The sequence below is a fragment of the Chiloscyllium punctatum genome, chromosome 8 (genome assembly GCF_047496795.1).
Source record: "Chiloscyllium punctatum isolate Juve2018m chromosome 8, sChiPun1.3, whole genome shotgun sequence".
In the NCBI taxonomy this organism is placed as follows: domain Eukaryota; kingdom Metazoa; phylum Chordata; class Chondrichthyes; order Orectolobiformes; family Hemiscylliidae; genus Chiloscyllium; species Chiloscyllium punctatum.
Genome location: NC_092746.1, coordinates 118,026,552 through 118,048,014, shown reverse-complemented (window position 1 = coordinate 118,048,014; position 21,463 = coordinate 118,026,552). Strand labels below are relative to the sequence as shown.

The following is a 21,463-nucleotide window of genomic DNA, read 5'->3' as shown; positions in this document are numbered from 1 at the left end:
CGAGTAGCTTCGAAATCGACGTTTCGGGCAAAAGCCCTTCATCAGGAAGCTACTTGGATGCTGCCTGAACTGCTGTGCTCTTCCAACACCACTAATCCAGAATCTGGTTTCCAGCATTTGCAGTCATTGTTTTTACCTCGAGATCCCCATTTAGCTTTGGCAGTAAGACCAGAAGATGGTGGTTTTCTCCCCATTGCGCTTTTTAGCAGCTGAACTAAGTTTTAGTGTGTCCCTCAGCCTGTAGTCCTGGACTTTGGAATATGCCAGTCTGTGACACTTGGTTGAGGTCAGCTTCTTGCTCTGGAACACCAACAAGTTTCAGGCAGCTCAAAGAGATTCTTTCTCAAGTTGATGGTCTTCCAGGCACAGTCAGTGTTTGTCTTGGAGCGTGTCTTAGAGGACAAACCATAGAGCACAGCATCCTACATCACTAAGCTGCTCAGGCCAAACTTTGACAAAAATAACTGCATCTGTCTCCAGACCTCCTTTGCAAAGGCACGTTCCAGAAGGAGATGTGTGACAGTCTCTATCACCACATCCCCCACACTTTGAGGATAGTAGAGCATAGCAGTTCCTGATGAAGGGCTTTTGCCTGAAACGTCGATTTCGAAGCTACTTGGATGTCCCCTGACAAATGTAGCTAGCTACAAGGAGCAGAATATTTCTTAACTGGTGAGAAAAGGATAATAAGTTGCTGAAGGATAATATACAATTGTGACAAGCAGTTAGGAAGACAAATGTCATGTTGACTTTTATTGCAAGAGGATTTGAGTATGGGAGTTAAGAAATCTTACTGCATTTGGATAAAGTTTAGATGAGAGCCTACGTGGCATATTTTGCACAATTTTAATTAAGGAATAATTTAGTTGCCATGGAAAAAGAGCAGCAAAAGTTCACCAAAGTGATCCCTGGAATGGCAGGACAGTTTTATGATGAGAAATTGAGGAAACTGATACAAGAATAGGAACAAACATCTTTGGAAGAGACAAAATTCTTACAGAACTCAATAGTGTAGATGCAGGAAGGATGTTTCACCTGACTTCGGGGTTGAAGGTGGATGCTTCTTGAACCAAAGGGTCAGTCTCAGAATAAGGGGCAAGGTATTTGAGATTGAGATAAGGAATTTATTCACTCAGTTGATGAATCTGTGGAGTTCTCTCCTCCAGAGGGCTTTGGAGGCTCAATTTTCAGATATTAAAGGTCTCGAGGGATAGTACAAGAAAATGGCATTGAAGTAGAAAATCAGCCCTGACCTGTTGAAATGGCAAACTGAAGGGGATGATTAGCCCACTTGTGCTCCTGTTTGCTATGTTCAATTAACTGCCAATTCTAATATTTAAATTACTTACCTGACAACTCTACAAGATCACAAAAATTTCCTGCTCACCTGCAAATGTATTTTGGTTAAACTCAGATGTGAATAGGACCTGGCTGGGTTTCTGACCAGGTGCAAATCCTTATGATTTTAACCTCTTCCCCTTCATTTGAATCCAAACCCACTTTGTGCCCTCTCAGTAGTTAAAGTTCTACTCATGTCTGTTCTACAATAGACATTTAATTATTTTCTGGCAATTTGTGAATGGCAGGAAGTGGGTTTGCAGATATTATAAATTGCTCAGTTGCTTTACTCTCAGGAAATTTTGTTTTGGGCTTTGGGAGAATGTGGTTTGAAACTTAAAAATAGGTATGAGGAGATAAATAATGCATCATAACAAAAGCTGTGTACATTTACTTAGAAAACATAATCATAAAATTAGCCTTGCATACAAATTGTGCAGACTTCTAATGTGGATAACAGAACTGCTGAGTTATGTAATGCATGTTATAGTGGAAATATCTGACCTTTATACATAGTTATCTGGCATTCCAGCTGCTTGTTTTTGAATTGTGTTTGAATTTGTAAAAGTACGACTAAATGAAAGTGGTTCTTGCAAATCCTTATACTTCTGAAACATATCTATATTTAATGTACAGCTTTGTTGTTACAAAACTTCCCTTGCCATTATGGGCGGCACGGTGGCACAGTGGTTCAATTCCTGCCTCAGGCTGTGTGGAGTTTGCACATTCTCCCCGTGTCTGCATGGGTTTCCTCTGGGTGCTCCGGTTTTCTCCCACAATCCAAAAATGTGCAGGTTAGGTGAATTGGCCATGCTAAATTGCCCCTAGTGTTAGGTGTAGGGGAATGGGTCTGGGTGGGTTGCGCTTCGGCGGGTCGGTGTGGACTTGTTCGGCCGAAGGGCCTGTTTCCACACTGTAAGTAATCTAATCTAATTATTTCAGATGTCCTATTGCTGGTATTCATTTCCAGCATTCTGGCCTGATCAGATGTCAACACATGAATGCTATTCGCAACCATCACGAGACAGTAATTAGAAATAAGGGATGTGACTCATCTTCCTGTGCCCAGACAACACTGGAATAGGAAGTCTAAGACCTTCCACATCTAAATGGATCAATATTTTACCACAAAATCCCACAACCCATTCAACATTAGTTTCAAGAGTATAGTGACCGTGGCATTATAAAAATCATGGAGGTACTGATGATGAGAAACTGTGACTGAGAGCTGTTTCTTTTATTCATTCATGGAACATTAGCATTTCTGGCTGGCCAGCACTTATTGCCTGTCCTTAGTCGCACTTGAGAAGGGGTGGTGAGCTGCCTCATTGAACCAGTGCAGTCCGTGTGCTATGGGTAGACCCACAATGTCTTTATGGAGGGAATTCCAGCCATGATTGGAGAAAATTACGTTTCTTTAGATGATCACAGGATGGCTACCATTGGAAAGGCAATTGAATAATGCAAGGCCACCTTTTTCCCAGAAAATATGTTTGATGGGCAGATCTTTTCCATTATGATGTTGTGAGCAGATGGCATTTTTGGACATAAACCCAGACTCTCCTGTGTAAGGAATCTAATCTTTCAGTCAGGTAGTGTCTTTCACCTCAGGACATGCCAAAGCATTTCATGGTGAAATAGCCACTTTTGAAGTTTGGCGAGCCTTGTTTTATGGCTATGGGTGTCATAGAGTTTCTATTTGCGCACAATTGGGTTGTGCGAACAGAAATTAGTTAAATCTCTGGTGGTGAAAGTTGGCCACGATACTAGGCGACCTTCCAGTTCTTTGCAAAATGGTATTATATCTTTTTATATCTGCTTGATTGGTGGAGAGCCAACCTTTAATGTCTGCAAAAGCAGTATTTTACAGGATTGCGCCATTGTGCAAGAATGTTTAGAGTAGGGCAGTTGACGTGATATACATGGACTTTTCTAAAGCCTTTGATAAGGTTCCATGTGGTAGGCTGTTGGAGAAAATGCAGAGGCATGGAATTGAGGGTGATTTAGCAGTTTGGATTAGAAACTGGCTTTCTGAAAGAAGGCAGCGAGTGGTGGTTGATGCAAAATATTCATCCTGAAGTGCCACAAGCATCTGTTTTGGCACCACTGCTATTTGTCATTTTTATAAATGACTTAGACGCAGGCATAGGTGGATGGTTTAGTAAATTTGCAGACGACACTAAAGTCAGTGGAGTAGTGGACAGTTTGGAAGAATGTTACAGGTTGCAGGTGGACTTGGATAAACTGCAGAGTTGGGGTGAGAGGTGGCAAATGGAGTTCATTGCAGGTAAATGTGAGGTGATGCCCTTTGGGAAGAATAACAGGAAGGCATAGTACTGGGTCAATGGAAAGATTCTTGGCAGTGTGGATGTGCAGAAGGATCTTGGAGTCCATGTACCTAGATCCCTGAAGGTTGCCACCCAGGTGGATAGTGCTGTTAAGAAGGCATATGGTGTGTTAGGTTTCATTGGTAGAGGGATTGAGTTGTGGAGCCGCAATATCATGCTGCAACTATACAAAACGTTGGTGCGGCCACAGTTGGAATATTGTGTACAGTTCTGGTCCCCATATTTCGGGAAGGATGTGGAAGCATTGGAAAAGGTGCAGAGGAGATTTACCAGGATGTTGCTTGGTCTGGAAGGAAGGTCTTATGAGGAAAGGCTGAGAGACTTGAACCTGTTCTCATTGGCAAGAAGAAGGCTAAGAGGGGATTTGATAGAGACATACAAGATGATCAGAGGACTAGATAGAGTGAACAGTGAAAGTCTTTTTCCTAGGATGATGATGTCAGTATGTACGAGGGGGCATAACTACAAATTGAGGGGTGATAGATTTAAGACAGATGTCAGAGTCAGGTTCTTTACACAGAGAATGGTAAGGGCGTGGAATGCCCTACCTGCTAATGTAGTCAACTCAGCCACATTAGGGAGATTTAAACAATCCTTAGATAAGCACATGGATGATTTTGGGATAGTGTAGGAGGATGAGCTGAGAATAGTTCACAGGTCGGCGCAACATTGAGGGCCGAAGGGCCTGTTCTACGCTGTATTGTTCTATGTCCTATGTTCTAAAACAATGAGGCTGGATTGTTATTTGGCGTGGGCAGTTATGCATGTAACGATTTGGGGTGATCTCTTCTTTCACAAACTCTGAGTACAGTTTTATCTTTTCCAAGTCAAAAGGATGATTCACAACATTGGGGATATGACTCTCAACAATATTATGTCTAACATTATTATTTTAAAATGATCTGCAAAAGAAGCAAGGATGATGTGAGGAAAAGCCTTTTTTAACTCAGTAAGTAGTCAACCTATGGAATGCACTGACTGGAAGCATTCAAGATGACAATGGATGCATATTTTGGATAAAAATAATAAGCAAGGAAATGGGAAGAGAAAAAACAGGAGGTTGGCATGAGGTAACAATGCTCACTGAACGAGTCTGTGCAGGCACAATGAGCCAAATGGCCATAACACTTATGTAATTCTTTGATCTGAGGGGACGTCATTACCCATCTTATCATGAAGTTACTTTCATCTTCATAATGAATCTTGCAATCATGCTGATATGAATTTGCACTGATATATACATAACCAAAGTGCCAGATTAACTAAATGAAAAGTGAGCACCTTCAAGTACTGCATTAACAAACTGATATATTAAGAAAATTTGGGTACTTTGTTTTTAATAACAGCTTTTCCGTATTCCACCTTGCTATCAAAGAAGAGAAAATAGCAGATACGAAGAATATTAGGACAGAGGAATCTATAGTTTTGAAGTGTCAGGATAGGCACTGTTTGGATCTAAAGAACTGGACTTCCAAGTTTTATTTCCCTTGACTCAGCAAGCGGATAGTTAACAGATTGACATTTACAATGAATGTGCAGATTTGGAAAAAACACTTAACATTAAATTGTGTTATCAGTACACACTGAACAGCAAGAGCCTCTTATGTAAACAAAGAGGAGTAAATTTTGGCAGTGAAGTGTTAGAAAAGTCAGCCAGCCTTCCTGTTGCTGATTGCTACGGGTGATCCCCAGCTGGAAATTGGATGTGTGTGGACATTTGACGAGAACAGAATCAGGCATGGCTGAACTAAGTTCGATGGTTGAATGGCCTGTAAATGCTCCCAGCCCCAACTTGACACATGTTGAGTGGTCACTTGGGTGTAGTACCGGATGGTTCATAGCACTGATGGAGTCCCACCCCATCAAGAATCAGTGCCTTCAGGAAAGGAAGATAGAAGGAACTGGGGGAAAAAAAATTAGCGGTGAGAAAATCTTGCACTTGAATTATTTAATAGTTCTCCCCCCAAAAAATCTGATTTAGTTCAATTGGCAGCCTTGCTGTCATCAACAAATCCTCGCACGGTTTTCAGTGTGTGCACGTGTAAATAACAGCACATACTTTCCCCTCCTCAGTGTAAATAAGTCATCTGTCTGCTGCATGGACTGTATGCTCTTTATGCTTGAGGAGGTTGCGAGAACACTGAAGAGGAGTAGCTGAATGCTTTGAAAGAAGCAGAATGCACAAACTGCTGATGTGGCAGATCCTGTCTTTGAAGTCAACTTGTAGGCAGTGTTCTCGTTCTTTCGTAGTCAGAAATATTTTCCAATCATTCGCATGACATTCCAGGAGTGCCCGGACATTGCAGATGTGAGCAGCTGTTGCCGAACTATTCACATCTGTGAGTCAGCTTCCTACCAGTTGAGCTCATGGAAATGCTGCTTGCACGGAGACAGTAATTCTGTTTATTTTTAAATCATTTCAAATTTGGCGGCTTTCAGTTCTCAAAAAAAGGAAGTTTAGAGCAGAATACTCTCCGTTTCAATGTAGGAGATGGTGTTAATTTGGATTTTAAAAGTCACTTCTCTTTGAATGAACTCGAAATTTGACTGAGAGTGCTGTTGATGTTAAGCAAGAGATGAGAAAAATGAAACGCTGATGGAATCTGGACTGGATCTGCTTCACAGAAGGAAGGATTTTAGCCAATGTGGAAGTGGAACAATGTGGGAGACATGGCTCCATAAAACCTTAAGTATGGCCGAAAAGAAAAGTGTTGTAGCAACTGTTGTTTATGTTTGAGGTCATATGTTTGAGTTGATTTGCACATGATGTTTAATTTACTTGCTGTCCTAATTCCAGCAGATTTGGAACTATATTTGAAAAATTCAGTGTATTTGGACTGTGGTACTTAGACCCACTGTGATTAGTTGCATGTGCAAAATCTAACAGCCAGGATTGTAAAACTCCAGGTGATATTTAAATGTACTTATATTGCTTTCATACTTGCACTTATCATTGTAGCATGGATAGCATTTTGGCCTCAGCTGTATGTGCAAGTTGGAAGCTGTCTTTGCAATGTCATCACAGTGAGGTAACTGAAAGGCAGTCTTTGGTACCTGCATATTCATCTGCGTTTACAGAGTACTGCTTACTGACTTCTGTTGATTAAAAATCAAAACCTGAGTTTTGGTTAGGAAGAAACCGTTGTCAACACAGGAAAACTAAGTTAAAATAAGGACTTTGGACAATATGTATGTTACTAATGCTGGTAAAGGGCAAACATAACTAAAGTCACATACAGTGATGCAAGATATACCTATACCAGTCAGCATCAACAGCCTTACACTTGGCTTTCAGCTTGTCATTGACAAAAGCAGTCATTAATAAAATTATAATATAATGGGAGTGCGCTAAAACCTCCATTGCTTACCAACATGGAAGGGATTCTCCTGTAGAAAATGGGTCTTGGCAACTTATCAAAAATTCACAAAATTTGTTTTCATATGAATGGGAATGAAGATGAATACAATATAAATAGCAAAATAAATATTACTTAAATTTTGCTCATGGTAATAAAATGCAAATAACAGAAGAACTGTAAGTATTTGTCATGAAACATTCTGGTGGAATTTGTGATGCTTGATAAAGCGATTGTTTAAAAAGTGATTGCCAGTGTTAACTAAATTCATGGGGGGGGGGGGGTTGTTCCTCATATTTTTTGTTCAAAATTTCAATTTTCCATAGAAAATCATTTGAGTAAAATACAAATCCTACAATTCTTGCTTTTATTGAAAATTAACAAACCATTTACACTAAGAAATTAGTAATTGAGAAATTGTTATTATTTTAATGGATTTTATGATACTATATTTTTCACCAAGCTTTCCAATAATAATTAGCATTATTTGATACCATTTCATAGAAATAATATTAGTGGGGCATACATTCTAAAATAAAATTGCAATTTAATGAAAAGTAATTGCATGAATGTGTCTGCATTTCAAGTTTCAATATTGCTAAACTTCTCAGAATATGGGACCATTGGTTGTTATTTATTGGATATCAATACTGTCCAAAGAAAGCAGCATGGTTCTTGAACCATTGTTGTGCATAGTGAAGGAGCTCCTAAAATATTGTTTGTTTGTTCATTGACTGGTGCAATAACTTCTAAGTCTGACTGCCATGCATCTCAACCTCTATCTGACCTGTGTTGCCCTTGCACGTTCCTGAAGTCAAATGTATTTGGTCAATTATATCCTTTATACATTTTCTCCTTCACTTCCCCTCCATCAATATTTCCCTCTAATTTCTGCTGTATATAATGGTAATATGGTATCTTTCTCTCTTTGATGTTATATGTGAATTTCTTATTTTCTCAAGCCATCTCATACACTTCCTACAAATACTCATGTCTATGCACACTATATTGACATTCTCCAATTTGTCCACATCTTGAATATATACAATCACCTCTTTGCTCATGTTTCTGAGTTCTTTAACATGAGAGATAAAATGTAGTACTTTAGCATTCTTTTCCAAACTTTCAGGTTCCAGTGCTGGATCCACACTGACCCTGTAACCAGGAGCCATGGCTTTTACTTTTGATTATAATGCATGAATGTCACTGAATATCAAGAGGACATAGTTAGTTAGATTTTCTCTTGTTGGAGAGGAGGTCAGGAGCTGAATGACCCTGGCTGAACCCAAATTCAAGTTTATTGAGCAGGTTATTTCAAAGCAAGAGCTGCTTGATATCACTGTTGATGATTCCTTCCATCACTTCACTGATGTTTGAGAATAGACTGATAGGCTGAGTTTGCAAAATGCTTCAGTGTTACTTTTTGCACTGATGAGATGGGCTCCCCTATCATTGAAAATGCGTCTATTTGTGGAGCTGCCTCCTCCAGTGAGTTGTTTAATTCTCCACAACCGTTTTGTGACTGGATATGGCCAAAATGCAAAACGTAGATCTAATCCAATGGTTGTGGAAACACTTAGCTCTATCTGTCACTTGCTGATTATACCGTATGCAAATGTTCCTGTGTTATAGCTTCACCAGACTGATATTTCATTTTTATGAATGTCTGTTGTTGCTTCTGCAATCTTCTTCAAACCAGTGTTGATCCTCTAGTTTAATAGATTAGATTACGTACAGTGTGGAAACAGGCTCTTTGGCCAAACAAGTCCACACCGACCCTCCGAAGAGCAATCCACCTGCTTTACTAATGCACCTAACACTATGGGCAATTTAGCATGGCCAATTCACCTAACCTGACCGTCTTTGGATTGTGGGAGGAAACCGGAGCAAACCCATGCAGACACTGGAAGAATATGCAAACTCCATACAGGCAGTGGCCCGAGGCGAGAATCGAACCCAGGTCCCTGGCACTGTGAGGCAGCGGTGCTAACCACTGATCCACCATGCCGCCCCAAATAATAGTAATGGTACAGTGGAAGAATATGCTTATTTCAAAGATTACAGATTGTATTAGAGTATAATTCCACTGTTTCTGATGGCCCATTGTATTCACAAGTTGTGTTAGGGCTGAAGCCAGGATCTTCTGGTTATCAGCAAGGTGGCGGCAGTAGCTCCTGATTGTGGTGGGCCAGAGCCGAGGACTCCTGGTTATTGGCCTGGTAGTGACAACAGAGTAGGGGCGCACGGTTGTGGGATGAGTGTAGGTCCAGCAGGGCACCCCCCATTAGTGACGTGTTGGTGAGATGGGCCCTGTGACAAAGAGATGGTGCCTGAAGAGTGGCGATCTTGTGGATCTGGCGCAGGTGCCCTTGGTGAGCAGGCTCACGACTTATGGCAGAGGTGGTGGAATGAAGATGGATTCTTTCTTTTAGCTATACCTTTTTATTCTTTAACTATTCAAAATGGTGCCAGATTGTGGTGGCAGTTAAAGCTTTTTACGATATTTTACTGTGTTGTTCATTGTAGAGTTCAAGTGTCAATAAGTCATCATTTATGCATCTGTGGAAGGCAAATTGGTGAGAACCAAATCAAGTAGCTTTTTTCCCTCACCTGATTACTGGATATGTTTATTGTAGGAGCAGTAAATTTAGTAGAACAGGTACATATATTGTTCATTCTTATATCCTGTATTTCTGGGGCAATAGAGCTCCATGTGTTCAGAGCAATGAATTATATATTTAGGACTGATAGCATCTGTAAATACTGGTATATTTTCAAATTAAATTGCTGAAGTTAATAAACCTTTTCAATGAATCCAATGCTTCATTATGAATATTTTTAACTTATGTTGACACCAGATGACCAATTTCCCACATAAGGTCAAAGAAGTATGCTCAGACAGTCTTACACCTCTTTCAAATATGCCTGCAACCTGTTCATTGGCCTTACTTCCAAGTCACAGTATTAATAACATATCATCACTTGTTACCCAGGAAATTTGGATCAAAATTCAGGAAAAAGTAAATCCAACTTGTGAAATAGAATATCTTGCGTAAGACAATAGTTCTGCAGGGGATTAGCTGTTACTCTGAATTCTACATTGGCTCCTCCCATTCTATTGATGTTACACATGAGCTGTAGGTGGAGATGAGAAGTCCTATTCTAGTTATTGGAGGGACCCTGAGGTCCTTGTAATTATGCTTGTCCTAACATAGTTGTACTTACCGCTATCTTGCAATAAATCATCTTGTTATCTAAGAAGAGTGATCTTTTGCCATGCACATTCTACTCCTAGCTCAATGGGTAGGCCATGATATCAGATAATTATCTCTACATATACTGGTAGAGGTGGCAAATAACACAATTGTAACAGGAGTGGTCATCTGGGAAAATAACATTTTTTGATAGGGTAAAAGCAGAGAGCTTGACTTGTGGGTAAGTCTTGGAGTGGAGGACATAACCTCAGAATAAGGAGTAGCCCAGTGAAGACAAAAGATGAAGAGGAATTCTTTCATTTCTGATCGGTGGCCCTTCTGCAGGATGGACATTAATAAACTGGAAAGGGTGTGGAAAAGATTTACAAGAATGTTACCAAAACTGGAAGGTTTGAGTTATACAGAGAGGCTGGATGGGCTAGGACTTCTTTCCCTGGAGTGTGGGAAGCTGAGGGGTGACCTGAGAGTGGTGTATAAAATCATGAGGTGCATAGATAAGGTGAATATCCAGGGTCTTTTCCCCATAGTAGGGAGTCCAAGATGAAAGAACATAGGTTTAAGGTGAGAATGGAATGATTTAAAAGGAACCTGAGGGGGTAACCTTTTCATGCAGAGGGTGATGCATATATGTCAAAGGAAGTGGTAAGTTACAACATTTAAAAGACATTTGGATAGGTGCATGGATATGAAAGATTTAAGACCTTAAGACCACAAGATGTAGAGGGATATGGGCCAAAGACAGGCAAATGCGATTAATTCATTTTAGGAAACTTGGTTGACGTGGATGAGTTGGGCTGAACAGCCTGTTTCCATGCTGTATGACTCTATGATTCACAACTGATAATTTGCACACAGAAAAATATGTACCTATTGCATAAAGGCTGGACCTTTGGTTTCTGTGAGCCACACTCCTTGAAAGATTATTTAAAAGTTGAATATTCTCAATGACAGCTTACTGTTGAAACTCGCAGACTGTTATGACTAGTAGCTATAAATATTCCAAAGTGTAAGCATTAGGAATGTGAGTTACAGTGTGATACCTCATTTGCGTTAAGGTAGGCCTCTGTACTGCTTGCTTTAATATGATGAAGTTTTTATAACAGCAGCAGTTTATTAGGCCCATCGAGTCTGGTTTTTCTCCACTGGTGAAATCCCAGTTTTGCTCTCCATTATCCTTAGTATATTTTTTCAAGCAACAATTTAATCCTGTTTTAAAAGTAACGAGAAAATCTGTTTAAATATGAGCTTTTTTTGCCCTTCATTTATGAGAAGTGGATGTAACTGACTGTTAGTATTTAATGTCCCTCCTAATTGCTGTTGAGAAGGTGGTGATGATCTGCCCTCTTGGACCACTATAGTTCATGTCATATAGATACACTCTCAGTGCTGTGAGAGGTGGGGGAGTTCCAGGAATTTGATTCAGCAACAGAGAAAAAATTGTAAAATAGAACCATGTAGTTTGGAAGAGTCTCTTTGCCAAATCAAGATATAGTACTGAGTTGAGAAGGTATGAGACTTGGGAGGGAATCTTGCATGGGAACATGGGAACATGAACAGGAGTAGGCCTTTCACCCCCTCGACCATGTTCTGCCATTCAATGAGATCATGGCTGATCTTTGGCCAAACTCCATCTGAAATGGTGTGCAGCTGTGCTATGGTGCTAATGGTATGAATATTTATCAATCATACAGTCATAAACATGGAAACAGACCTTTCGATCCAACTCATCTATGTTGAACAAGTTCCATAAGTCCCATTTGCCTGTTTTTAGCTCATATCCCCCGAAACCTTTCCTATTCATGTAAATATCCAAATGTCTTTTAAATGTTGTAACTGTACTTGCATCTAACACTTCCTCAGGTAGCTCATTCCACACATGAGCCACCTAAGTCTCTTTTAAATCTTTCACCTTAAGAAATTTGCCCCTATCGTTTTGAACTTCCCGACCCTAGGGAAAAAAAATTTTGCTATTCACCATTTTTTTAAAGGAGCTATTTAATAATCCTCAGTGATGAGTTATCTTGGTGAGAAATAAAGGCTGCTGGGGAAGAATGCATCACCCATGGTGAAATAAGAAAGTCAAGGGTAGTATTAAATGGTTTCTTTCAATGAACAAATCTGCAAAATTAGTGATATGTCAGAGTTTAAGACCCAGGAAAGAATGACTTAAAATATAATAGAGGCAGAAAGCAGATTATGAGAGAAAGTTAGCTAATTATATAAAAACAGAAAATAGAGATTTTACAAGTATTTGAATAGTGGAAAAATAACTCAAGCTAGTGTTAATCCTTCAGACATAGAGTATGGAAAATCGCTAATAGAGTTGGTGAATGATTTGAACAGTTTTTTTTGTGCCTGTTTTCATGTAAGAACACTTCCCATTGATAAATGACAGTAAAGAGATGAAAGGGAGGGATGAACTTAAAGCAAATACCATTACTAGGAAAAATGTGCTCGGAAATCTCTTGGAACTAAAAGCTGACAAGTCTCTTGGATTGGATAGCCTGCATCTTAAGGTCTTTGCAGTGGTTTAGGAAGGTGGCTTACCACCGCCCTCTCCAGATCACTTATGGATTGGCATTAAATGGCATTAATCCACCTTCTTTGACAATATTTTTAAAAAATCTGCTGAGGTTTTTTGACAAAGTAAAACATTGAGTTGGCTGGAGACTTGGAGCTAATCAGCCATGATCTTGTTGAATAGCAGGTCAGGCTTGAGGGACTGAATAACCTATTTCTTATTTTCCAATTTCTTTTATTTGTATCACCAAAAAAGTTTGAGTTGGTTTGGAGTTTAAAAAAAAGTCAAAACAACAGCAGTTTTAAAAGGGAGAAGAGCAGACAAAGGAAGCACATGGTGAGGACAGTGCAGGAGAGAGATAGAGAACCTGCACAGTTACTGCCTTTGCTGCTTTTGAATTCATGTGTCGCTAGACGTCAGAGTGCATCTGGGAAAATTTCACAACTAGTCTTGGGGGAACCATTTTGGGCGAAGTTCACAACACAGAATCAGATAAGTTTATTGTTGTTTTAAGTCTGTCCAAGAGAGAGGCTGTATTAGTGACGACAGTGGGTTCTTTCTGGATTATATGTTTTTGGAGATAAGTCTCTTAATTAAACTTAAATTACAAGCCAAAGCTCTTAATTTAACCTGGTGCAGTGTTTTTGTAGAGGAATAAGACGATGTTATTTTCTGGATCTGTAGATTGTGAAGGAGCAAAAATGGCCCTTGCCGTAATATGTACTTCTTGTCAGATGTGGGAGTTTAAAGAGAGTTTAAGGGTTACTGTGGATTATATCTGCCATAAATGCTGTTGGATGTGAATCTTATCAGATCGAGTGGATCGGTTAGAGAGACAGATAGAAGCCATGAGGAATTTGCAACAGCAACAGTATGTGATGGATGGCAGTTATAGGAAGGGGGGAGAGTCTCAGATACAGTCACATAGATGGGTTAACTCCAGGAAGGGTAAGAGAGGTTGGCACCTAGGGCAGGAGTCTTTTGTGGATATACCCGTTTCAAACAGGTATTCTGTTTTGGAAAATGTAGGGGGTGATGGATTCTCAGGGGAACATAGCACGAACAGCCAAGTTTCTGGTATTGAGACTGGTTCTAATGCAACGAGGGGTACATCGGCTTCCAAGAGATCAATTGTGTTAGGGGATTCTGTAGTCTGAGGTACAGACAGACGTTTCTATGGCCAGCAGACAAAAAGCAGAATGGTGTGTTGTTTCCCTGGTGCCAGGATCAAGGATTTTTCAGAAAGGGTGCAGAATGTTCTCACGGGGGAGACGGGCCAGCAAAAAGTCATTGTCCACATTGGAACCAACGACATAGGAAGGGAAAAGGTTGAGATTCTGAAGGGAGATTACAGAGAGTTAGGCAGAAATTTAAAAAGGAGGTCCTCAAGGATAGTAATATCTAGAATCTGGATTACTCCCAGCGCTATGAGCTAGTGAGGGCAGGAATAGGAGGATAGAGCAGATGAATGCATGGCTGAGGAGCTGGTGTATGGGAGAAGGATTCACATTTTTGAATCATTGGAATCTCTTTTGGGGTAGAAGTGACCTGTACAAGAAGGATGGATTGCACCTAAATTGGAAGGGGACTAATATACTGGCAGAGAAATTTGCGAGAACTGCTTGGGAGGATTTAAACTAGTGGGGGGGTTGGGGGGGGGGGGGGGAGCGTGGGGAGATTCCCAGGGAGGTAGTGAGGAAAGAGATCAATCTAAGGCTGGTACAGTTAAGAACAGAAGTGAATCAAACAGTCAGGGCAGGCAGGGAGAAGGTAGGACTAATAAATTAAACTGCATTTATTTCAATGCAAAGGGTCTAACAGGGAAGGCAGATGAACTCAGGGCATGGTTAGGAACATGGGACTGGGATATCATAGCAATCACAGAAACATGTCTCAGGGAGGGGCAGGATACAAATGCTACAAGAAGGATAGAAAGGGAAGCAAGAGAGGAGGGAGAGTGGCATTTTTGATAAGGGATAGCATTACAGCTGTGCTGAGGGAGGATATTCCTGGAAATACATCCAGGGAAGTTATTTGGGTGGAACTGAGAAATAAGAAAGGGATGATCACCTTATTGGGATTGTATTATAGACCCCCTAATAGTCAGAGGGAAATTGAGAAACAAACTTGTAAGGAGATCTCAGCTATCTGTAAGAATAATAGGGTGTTTATGGTAGAGGATTTTAACTTTCCAAACATCGACTGGAACTGCCATAGTATTTAGATGGAGAGGAATTTCTTAAGTGCATACAAGACAATTTTCTGATTCAGTATGTGGATGTACCTACGAGAGAAGGTGCAAAACTAGACCTACTCTTGGGAAATAAGACAGGGCAGGTGACTGAGGTGTCGTGGGGGAGCACTTTGGGGCCAGCGACCATAATTCTATGAGATTTAAAATCGTGATGGAAAAAGATAGACCAAATCTAAAAGTTGAAGTTCTAAATTGGAGAAAGGCCAATTTTGACAGTATTAGGCAAGAACCTTCGAAAGCTGATTGGAGGCAGATGTTCGCAGGTAAAGTGACGGATGGAAAATGGGAAGCCTTCAGAAATGAGATAACAAGAATCCAGAGAAAGTATATTTCTGTCAGGGTGAAAGGGAAGGCTGGTAGGTATAGAGATTGCTGGATGACTAAAGAAATTGAGGGTTTGGTGAAGAAAAAGTAGGAAGCATAAGTCAGGTATAGACAGGATGGATCGAGTGAATCCTTAGAAGAGTATAAAGGAAGTAGGAGTATACTTAAGAGGGAAATCAGGAGGGCAAAAAGGGGACATGAGATAGTGTTGGCAAATAGAATTAAGGAGAATCCAAACAGTTTTTTACAAATATACTAAGGACAAAAGGGTAACTAGGGAGAGAATAGGGCCCTCAAAGTTCAGAAAGGCGGCCTTTGTGTGGAGCCACAGAAAATGGGGGGGATACTAAATGAATATTTTGCATCAATATTTACTGTGGAAAAGGATATGGAAGCTATAGACTGTAGGGAAATAGATGGTGACGTCTTGCAAAATGTCCAGATTACAGAGGAGGAAGTGCTGGATGTCTTGAAATGGTTTAAGGTGGATAAATCCCCAGGACCTGATCAGGTGTACTCGAGAACTCTGTGGGAAGCTAGAGAAGTGATTGCTGGGCCTCTTGCTGAGATATTTGTATCATCGATCGTCACAGGTGAGGTGCCGGAAGACTGGAGGTTGGCAAACGTGGTGCCACTGTTTAAGTAGGGCGGTAAAGACAAGCCAGGGAACTATAGAATGGTCAGCCTGACCTCAGTGGTGGGCAGGTTGTTGGAGGGAATCCTGAGGGACAGGATGCACATGTTTTTGGAAAGGCAAGGACTGGTTAGGGATAGTCAACATGGCTTTGTATGTGGGAAATCATGTTTCACAAACTTGATTGAGTTTTTTGAATAAGTAACAAAGAAGATTGATGAGGGCAGAGCAGTAGATGTGATCTATATGGACTTCAGTAAGGTGTTCGACAAGGCTCCCCACGGGAGACTGATTAGCAAGGTTAGATCTCATGGAATACAGGGAGAACTAGCCATTTGGATACAGAACTGGCTCAAAGGTAGAAGACAGAGGGTGGTGGTGGAGGGTTGTTTTTCGGACTGGAGGGCTGTGACCAGTGGAGTGCCACAAGGAGCGATGCTGGGCCCTCTACTTTTTGTCATTTATATAAATGATTTGGATGTGAGCATAAGAGATTCAGTTAGTAGGTTTGCAGATGACACCACAATTGGAGGTGTAGTAGACAGCGAAGAGGGTTACCTCAGAATACAACAGGATCTTGACCAGATGGGCCAATGGGCTGAGAAGTGGCAGATAGAGTTTAATTCAGAGAAATGTGAGGTGCTGGATGTTGGGAAAGCAAATCTTAGCAAGACTAATACACCTTAATGGTAAGGTCCTAGGGAGTGTTGCTGAACAAAGAGGCCTTGGAGTGCAGGTTCATAGCTCCTTGAAAGTGGAGTTGCAGATAGATAGGGTAGTGAAGAAGGCGTTTGGTATGCTTTCCTTTATTGGTCAGAGTATTGAGTACAGGAGTTGGGAGGTCATATTGTGGCTGTACAGGACATTGGTTAGGCCACTGTTGGAATATTGCATGCAATTCTGGTCTCTTTCCTATCGGAAAGATGTTGTGAAACTTGAAAGGGTTCAGAAAAGATTTACAAGGATGTTGCCAGGGTTGGAGGATTTGAGCTATAGGGAGAGGCTGAACAGGCTGGGGCTGTTTTCCCTGGAGCATCGGAGGCTGAGGGGTGTCCTTATAGAGGTTTACAAAATTATGAGGGGCATGGATAGGCAAAATCTTTTCCCTGGGGTTGGGTAGTCCAGAGGTAGAGGGCATAGGTTTAGGGTGAGTTGGGAAAGATATAAAAGAGACGTAAGGGGCAACCTTTTCACACAGAGGGTGGTACGTGTATGGAATGAGCTGCCAGAGGAAGTGGTGGAGGCTGGTACAACTGCAACATTTAAGAGGCACTTGGATGGGTATATGAATAGAAAGGGTTTGGAGGGATATGGGCCGGGTGCTGGTAGGTGGGACTAGATTAGGTCAGCGTGGACAGGTAGGACTGAAGTGTCTTTTTCCATGCTGTACATCTCTCTGGTTGAAGATCCAGCATTCGCCCAAGGAGGCTGAGAGATAAATGGGGAGCGGGCGGGGCTAGTTGGGAAGTTAGCTAGGAATGCGATAGGTAGATGAAGGTGGGGGTGATGGTGATAGGTCACAGCAGAGGGTGGAGCAGATAGGTGGGAAGGAACATGGACATGTGGGGTGGTTCAATAGGGTGGTGCCGAGTTGTAAGGTTAGATCTGGGATCTGGGACAGAGGAGATGAGAAAACTTGTGAAATCAATATTGATTCATTGTGGTTGGAGCGTCCTAAGGTGGAAGATGAGGCATTCTTCCTCCAGTCATCGGGTGGCTAGGATTTTGCCATGCTACATCGATGGCTGTATCGGTCCCACCTCACGCTACCATGGGGAGGTTGAACAGTTCATAAACTTCATTAATACCTTCCACCCTGACCTCAAGTTCACCTGGACCATAGAACATAGAACATTACAGCGCAGTACAGGCCCTTCGGTCCTTGATGTTGTGCCAACTTCTCACACTAATCTGAAGCCCATCCCACCTACACTATTCCATGTACATCCATTTGCCTGTCCAATGACGACTTAAATGCACTTAAACTTAGCGAATCTACTACTGATGCAGGCAAAGCATTCCATACCCTTACTACTCTGTAAGTAAAGAAACTACCTCTGACATCTGTCTTATACCTATCTCCCCTCACTTTAAAATTGTGTCCTCTCGTGTTTGCCGTCCCCATACTTGGAAAAAGGCTCTCCCTGTCCACCCTATCTAACCCTCTGATTATCTTGTATGTCTCTATTAAGTCACCTCTCAACCTTCTTCTCTCTAACGAGAATAGCCTCAATGCCCTCAGCCTTTTGTCGTAAGACATTCCTTCCATAACAGGCAACATCCTAGTAAATCTCCTCTGCACCCTTTCCAAAGCTTCCACATCTTTCTTTTAATGTGGTGACCAGAACTGTATACAATACTCCAAGTGTGGCCGTACTAGAGCTTTGTACAGCTGCAGCATAACCTCCTGGTTACGGAACTCAGTCGCTCTATTAATAAAGGCCAAAACACTGTAAGCCTTCTTAACAACCCTGTCAATCTGGGTGGCAACTTTCAGGGATCTGTGTGCATGGAATCCTACCATTAGTCCAGTACTTTGCATTCCGATTACTCCGGCCAAAGTGTATCACCTTACACTTGTCCACATTAAATTCCATTTGCCACCTCTCAGCCCAGCTCTGCATCCTATCTATGTCTCTCTGCAACCTACTACATCCTTCGTCACTATCCACAACTCCACCGACCTTAGTGTTGTCTGCATATTTACTAACCCACCCTTCTACATCCTTATCCAGGTCGTTTATAAAAATGACGAACAGCAGTGGACCCAACACCAACCCATCTTGGACACCTCCTTCCTCTTCCTGGACCTCTCCCTCTCCATTTCCGGTGACCAACTTAACACTGATATGTATTTCAAACCCACTGATCCCCACAGCTACCTTAACTATGCCCCTCACCCAAAACATATCTCTTACTCCCAACTCCCCTGCCTCTGCTCCATCTGCTCCCAGGAAGATCAATTTCACTCCAGAACATCCCAGATCGCCTCCTACTTCAAGGACCTCATTTTCCTCTTCCATATGGTCAACAATGCCCTTCACATCTCCTCTACTTCCCACACCTCTGCTCTTGAACCTCACCCCTCCAACTGCAACAAGGATAGAAACCCCTGATCCTCACCTTCCACCGACATCATCCTCTGCCATTTCCGTCACTGACAGTCAGACCCCACTACCACAGATATATTTCCCTCCTCACCCCTTTTAGCATTCTGCAGAGATCATTCCCTCCATGACGAGGTGTTGGGATGTGCAGGAAAATTTCTGCCAGATGTGGAAGGATCCTTTGGGGCCTTGGATGGAGATGAGAGGGGAGATTTTACATTTCTTTCAGTGGCAAGGGAAGGTGCCAAGAATGGAGGTTGGGTTGGTAGGGGGCACCTGTGTCCATTGCTCTCAATTTGGTCTCCTCTGCATTGGGGATACAGGATGCCAACTTGCAGAACGTTTCAGAAAACATCGTTGGGGTACACGCACTAAACAACCCCATCACCCTGTAGCCGACCACTTCAACTCCCCCTCCCACTTCCCCAAAGGCATGCAAGTGCTGGGCTGCCTCCACTGCCAAATCCTAGCCACCCATTGCCTGGAGGAAGAACGCCTCACCTTCTACCTTCGGACTCCTCAATCACACACAATCGATGTCGATTTCACCAGTTTCCTCATCTCCCTTCCCCCCACCTGATTCTAGATCCAATCTTCAAACTTGATACAGCCCTCTTGATCTGTCCATCTTCCTTCCTACCTATCTGTTCCACCCTCCGTTGTGACCTAGCACAGTCATCCCTGCCTTCATCTACCTATTGCATTCCTAGCTACCTTCACCCCCCTCTCCAGCCCCACCCCCTCTCGTTTATTTCTCAGTCCCCTAGCTCCCCCCACCACCCACCCAATTCCTGATGATGAGCTTGTGCTTGAGATGTCTCTCCTGCTCCTCGGATGCTGCCTGACCAGCTGTGCTTTTCCAGCACCATACAGTGTTGGGCTCAGTAAAGGCAAGTAATAATGACTGTCTTCAAAAAGCAAAAAACTAACCATCGCCTTTTCCTTCACTGCCACAGGTTAAAAATCCTGAAGGTCACTCCTAACTACACTGGTGTGCTTAAACTCCCATGGATTCCAGTCGTTCAAGAAGGCAGCTGATCACCATCACCAAATCTCAATATTAATTTGTTCACTTGAGACTTTAACCAACTAGACAACAGGAGACCACCTGCAATAACTCTGGAAACTTTACTGAAATTATTTTTAAAAATTGATTTGACTTATTGTAGTCACATGTATCTAAGTACAGTGAAAAGTTTTATTTTACGAGCACTACAGACAGATCATAGCAAACAAGAACATACAGATCTTAGGGTGCGTAGATAGAGCAAGGCTCATAAGCTGCACAGGAGATACAAAGCAAGATCAACATTACTTGAAGTTAGAGAGATCCAATCAGCAGTCTAATAACAGCAGGGAAGAGGCTGCTCTTGAACCTGTTGGTGCATGTGTTAAGCAGGGCAGTGACTTTACAGGTATACTTTGGCTCATGTTCTCTGATTCAGTTTACGTCGTAGATCAATAAGGTCTCTGGCCTCTTTTCAATGTCCTTGTCCTTTGCAAGCTGTGTGCGAAAAGCAAACAGATTTCAATATTCCCATGGTCATGATTAAAGGTCTGTGAACTAATGATGTGTGAACTCCTGAGTGTTGTAGCTTTTTTTAGGTTTTAAGTATGAATCTTGGCTATTGTATGAGGGACAGTACCAGTATGAATTGACAGATATTGACTACACATTCTGAAATGATCAGGATGTCTTGACAACCATCCATCTGTGTAATATTCCTCTTAAAAGCTGCAATTCTGATTCATACTCTCATAGCATGAAGTATTGTGTGTGGTTGTCCCAGCAGAGCATAGAGATCATTAATCATTTTATGGCACAGGAGCCAAGTTCTCAATGAGCTATCCTTGGGTGTTGACTACCACAGCCATTTAGTCCAGATTCCCTTTTACAATCTGGAAGACTGTTGCCATCCATAGGGATAAGAGCTTCATGTCTCTCCTGCACAACTTTCAGGAGATTCTATCACCAAAAAAAACCTTGCTTTGGCGGTCTTCATTCCCACCCACACACTGACAAATTGATAAACAGAGGGCTGATTTATGTTCCTTCAGATGGTGAAGTGCTATCTAAAGATGCATGTTTAAACCCAGTTGGACCAGTGGACTTAAGAATTACTTACCCATAAAATTTGGTGTTCTACATGCGCATGCATATGTAATGAGTTGAGAAGAACATAATCATGTGGGAAAACTCAACCTGCTCTTGAGCTGAAGCCCCTCCTGCTTTTATGGCTGATTGCATGCTTAGCCTTAAACAAGAAAATTCTGTCCTTTGTTTTTGTTCAAAGTGAGGTTACTTGTCAAAGTCCTTTTGAACCTCTTTACCGTCATCCTCGCGGTTTACAGTTCTTCCAAATTTG

The 21,463-nt window shown here is 41.7% G+C and overlaps 1 protein-coding gene across 6 annotated transcripts in view; it reads left to right on the top strand.

Moving 5' to 3' along the window:
- Positions 1-21,463, top strand: part of gjc2 (gap junction protein gamma 2) — a 251,201-nt gene that overhangs the window by 107,520 nt on the left and 122,218 nt on the right. Inside the window, exon 1 of one of the 6 annotated variants that reach the window (XM_072576314.1) lies at positions 6,009-6,376. The exons of the other annotated variants lie outside the window; for them this stretch is intronic. The gene's annotated coding sequence lies outside the window, so the exon portion shown is untranslated. Of the gene's footprint in view, positions 1-6,008; positions 6,377-21,463 lie in introns of those variants that run through there. 6 annotated transcript variants of the gene reach the window in all.